At 35.2% G+C, this 5201-nt stretch overlaps 1 pseudogene; it reads right to left on the bottom strand.

The window, feature by feature from the left end:
• Positions 1-3622, bottom strand: part of LOC105740930 — a 30209-nt pseudogene extending 26587 nt beyond the window's left edge.
• Positions 3623-5201: the final 1579 nt, after the last annotated feature.

Here is a 5201-nt window from a genome sequence, read left to right as displayed (position 1 = left end):
AATTATTTTCTTAGTCTCAATTGAATTAATTTCTGCTCTAATTTTTATAATTTCCTCTCATCTTTGGGGTTTTGGTTTGGTTTGCTCTTCCTTTTCTAGGTGTTTAAATTTCAGCATTAGGGTATTTATTTGTTCAGATTCTGTTTTCATAACATGGGAGTTCAGGTCTATAAATTTCCCTCTAAGAGTCCAGTAAGTTCCACTTGAATTTTCATTGAATTGTAGATATTGTTTAATTTCTTGTTTAATTTCATCTGTGACCCATTGGTTTCTGATGAGGTTGATGTTTAATTTTTATGTATTTGTAGGGTTTTTCTGGTCATTTATTTCCAGTTTCGTTGCAGTGTGATCAGATAATATGTGTCAGATAATTTCTGTTTTCTTGCATATACTTAAGCATGATGTATGGACTATTATGTGGTCTATTTTAGAAAATGTCCCATGTGCAGCTGGAAAAAGTGTGTATTCAGCTGGTGTTGGATGGAACACTCTATATATGTCCACTAAGTCCATTTGTTCCAAATTCTGGTTCACTATTGCTACTTTTTTTCTAATTTTTTGTCTGCTAGTCCTATCTTTTTGAAATAAGGAGTATTAACGTCTGTTAAGATTGTGGTATTGGATATTAGATTTTTTATGTGGAATATGATTTGTTTTATATAGATGGGTGCTCCCATGTTTGGCACATATGTATTTATGAGTGTTACCTCTTCCTCTTGGATTTTTTCCTAACCACTATATAGTGGCCTACTTTGTTGTATTTGATTGTTCTTGGTTTGAAGTTCAGACTGTCTGAGAATAGGATTGCTACACTTGCTTTTTTCTGAGGTGCTCTGTCATGTAGTATTGTTCACCGTCCTTTGATTTTCAGCCTATGAATTTCTTTGAGTTAAGTATGTTTCTTGTATACAGCATATTATTGTTGGATTTTGCTTCCTGATCCACTGTGCCAGTTGTTTTTTATAATTGGTGAATTGAGTCCATTTACATTGATGGTTATAATTGTGATGAATTGACTAATGTTCGACATTTTATTTACCTACTGTTTTTAACCCCTTTTTCTCCTGTTTTATGGTTTGCCCTATTTGCTAGTTTCTTTCTATTCTCATTTGTAAAGTTCTGGTCATTTTTGTTCCTCTATGGCATACCTTTTAGTAGTCTTTGTATGGTTGCCTTTGTCATCATGAAATTCTTTAGTTGTTCTTTGTTGTGGAAGTATTTCACTTCTCCATCAAACCTGAAAGAGAGTTTTGCAGAGTATAGTAGTCTGTGATGGAACTTGTTTTCATAGAGGAGTTGAAGTACTCTGCTCCATGCTCTTCTTGACTTGATGTTTTGTGAAGAAAATTCGGCCATAATACTGATGGGTTTTCCTTTGAAAGTGATCTGCTTCTTTTTTCTAGAGGATTTTAGTATATTATTCTTGTCCTGGATTTCTGGGATCTTGATATTATATATCTGTGTGTGTTTTTAATTGGCTTGATATTATTTGGAGTTCTGTATGCTTTGGTTACTGAATGTCAGATCGTTTCCTCATATTTGGGAATTTTCTCCTATTAATTCTGCCCTTATTCTTTTTATGCCATTTGTATTGACTCCTTCTTTCTCATTGATGCCTATTAGTCTCATGTTGTTTATCTCTGCATCATCTTGCAGGTGATAAATTATTTTTCATGCATCCTCATTGTTTTTAAGAGATCTTTTCTTACCTTTTCACTAATTGTAATGGTGTCTTCAAGATCTGAAACTCTATCTTCACTTTTACTCAAACAGTTTTTCAAGCTTGTGATAATGGCCGTGACTCATCCTCATGTCAGACACTGACAAAAGGATGTACAAAGGGCGGTACAGGGCTACAGGATAAATCCTGAGGGTACTTGGCTGACCTTATTAGATACAAAAGTTACATTTCTTATGCTGTTGAGGTATCTCCCCTGCCTAAAAGTTACATTACTGTTATATAGGTCTTGCTATATGTTGGTCTTAACCATCCAGCCGAAAAGTATAAAAACGAGGTATATAAAGCAAATCCATATTAATACGATGAGTTGTAAAAGGCTCAAGTCAATAATTTCTGAGTATAACCCACTAATATTATAAACTGCTAGCATTAGATTGTTTAGTTGAATTCAAACACCTATAGTATTTAGATGCCAATAGAATATTCATCTCTGACAGAACAAAAAAAGGATACACAGGAAAGATCATTTTGTACTTATATATACAAAATAGGATAAATTTACAGCTACTTTCACTTAATTCAGTGAGAAGAGAGAGGTGTACTAACACTGTTTGGACAGAATATCCTGTCTGCTTCTTGTACTATGGATAACTGCCAAGAAGATAATAATGTACAATGTATTGATTATCAAAACTGTCCTATTAATCCGCTGTGAAACTGTCTCATTCTTATTTAGTTCTCAATAAAAAATAAATTTAAGTTTCTCTATATCTCTTTGACTCTGCTTCATGTGATCTTTTCTTTACTATATTGCTCATTAAAGGCTTCCATAATTATTCTATACTCCTCTAATTTTTTTAGCATTGTATTATTTAGAATCAGTTATTAATTCTTTCATTATAGATATCCTTTTTTACTTCAGAGATTATTTCTGATCTTTTTCTTTTATATGTTTCTGTAGTTGATTCTTCTCTTCAGATGCTATTAATTCAGAGATTTCTTTTTTATTTCAGAGGCTATTTCTGATCTGATTTTCTCTATACCTTTTTGAAGTTGTTTCTTTACCTCAGATTCTATTAATTCTGAAATTTCTGCGGTGTGATTCCCAATTTCTTCTTTGCTAGTGTCTTCTGCACTTGTTCTGGATGGGCTCAGGACATGAGCTTACATTTTGCTCCTTCTCTTTGTCATTTTGTATAGCATTGTCCTCTGACCTTTGGTGTAGAGATTTGGTGCAATTATAACCTTAGCACCTACCAATATTATTACCCAAGAGATTATATAGTTAAGCCAGTTTTAGTTTTGCATTACAGAACTACATTTAGGGACACTAATAATGGGTAGTGATATTTAGCAGTTGAAAATATTTTGTAACTGATGGGTTTGTATTTTAGACAGTAATGCAAACATTATTTCTGTGCAGCTAAGGAGATATTAAATTGGGATTTTGTATTTAAGTTAGCTCCCCTAAATTATATCTAATCCCCTCCCCTTGTTGTACCTGGGGTCTTCCAGGCAGACTCATTCACCCAGTTACCTTTTGCCTCCTTTGTAGACCAAGAGTAAAAAAGAGAGGACACTCTCACAGATATGGGTCCAGCAAAGTTTCAGCTTACCAGGTCTGGATCTACCAACTTTGAAGTCATCCAGATATGCGTGGTTTGTTTTGGCTTCTCTGCCCAGCTTCGTACTGCTGCAGCTCATAGAAGTGAATCCGCTGTGCCACTCTGATAAGATATTCAGTTCCTGCATTAGCTGGGTGGGTCTAGCTCCTAACCTGTCTGCAGGGAGTTCTGCTGCAAAGTTCCCAAGGTGGCCTGGTTCAGGAGCTGGGGTCTGGCTGGAGAGTGGTCTTGGGCGCGGTGAGCAGGAGCAGGCAGGTGGACCCACATCCGAGACTTGGGCGCAAGGAGTAGGCGGAAGTTCCCACACTCGCACCATTCGTGGAGTCTGGTTGGAGAGGGGTCTTGCGCGCCGCACTTAATTTTCATTAAATAAACAAAAATCACAATAAAGAATATGATCAGCATGTCCATCACTAACATAGGCCCTGTGTCTTTCCCCTTGTTCTCTATTTTGCCCATATTCACTCGTGTTTTAAAGTATTATTTGTATGATAGACAAAATGATTGAGTTCAACATTTTACTCTAAATTACAAAACAAAATTTGTGCTTGTCATGTGGATTAAATATGATCAATGCAAAATGTAGACATTCAGAGAATGACCCATTTGCAGCTTAAAAAAATATGTGTATTCAGCTGTGGTTGGATGGAACACTCTGTATATGTTCACTAAATCCATTTATTCCAAACACTGGTTCAGTTCTGCTACTTCTTTGCTATTTTTTGTCTGCTTGACCTGTCTTTTTGGGATAAGGGGGTGTTAACATCTGTTAAGACTGTGGTAGTGGATATTAGATTTTTCATCTTGATTAAGATTTGTCTTATATAGTTGGATGCTCCCATATTTGGTGTGTACACATTTATGACTGTTAACTCTTCCTCTTGAATATTTCCCAAATCAGTATATAGTGGCCCTCTTTATTTTATTTGATCATTCTTGGTTTAAAGTTCAGACTGTCTGCTAATAGGATTTCTACCCCTGCTTTCTTTTTGAGGGCTGGGACATGTGATATTGTTTTCCATCCTTTTTCTTTCAGCCTATGAATTTCTTTATGAGTTAAGTGTGTTTCTTGTATACCGCATATTGTTGGATTTTATTTCCTAATCCACTGTGCCAGTCTATTTCTTTTAATTGGTGCATTGACTCCATTTACATTCAAAGATTGTGTAAATTAGAGAAGATTTCCCCTGAGGAAAGCCTTATGACCAATTGTGTCTACAAGGTGCCATTTACCTTGGTAAGTTCTTTATTGCCCTTCTTTATCGATTGGCACATAATTTGCTTTCAGTCCTAGAATTTCTTGAATTAAGGGATTTCAGTTCATTCTTTTTTCCTTTAACTTGTGTGGTTTTTTTTTTCCATAATTTTATTGAGAAACAAATAATGATGAGACAGTTTCAAATCAAATTGGTAGGACAGTTTCAAGAATTAACACATTGCATGCTCTCTTCCTACTGGTTATTTGCTGTACAAGATGCAGACATGATATCCTATTTACAAGCACTATTACAACAAATCCCTCTATTCATTAAGAGAATGTAACTATGTGTCTATCCTCATCATTTTGAATACACAGATACAAAATGGACATTTGTCTGTATCCCCTTTTTTGTTTAGTTCTATCATTTGAATATCATAGGTGTGTTAACTGAATATTCTAAAAGAGTCCAATAGTTCATAGTAGTTTTGGGTCTTCCACCTGACTGGCAATGTCAGAAATTGTTGACCTAAGTCCCCTACAGCTCAACATAACACCATGGCTTTACTTCTTATACTTTGTTTTTATACTTTTCTGCTGGATCGTTAAGATTAAGGTAAAGTAAGACCTATGCAACAGGAGTTGTAGCTTTTGGATCTGTTGTCAGTCAAATCCCCTCAGGATTTATTCTGAGATC

This window comes from Octodon degus, unplaced genomic scaffold (genome assembly GCF_000260255.1).
Source record: "Octodon degus isolate 3935 unplaced genomic scaffold, OctDeg1.0 scaffold00235, whole genome shotgun sequence".
Lineage (NCBI taxonomy): Eukaryota > Metazoa > Chordata > Mammalia > Rodentia > Octodontidae > Octodon > Octodon degus.
Note: the sequence above shows the minus strand (reverse complement) of the source record. Positions and strands in the feature narration are given on the sequence as shown.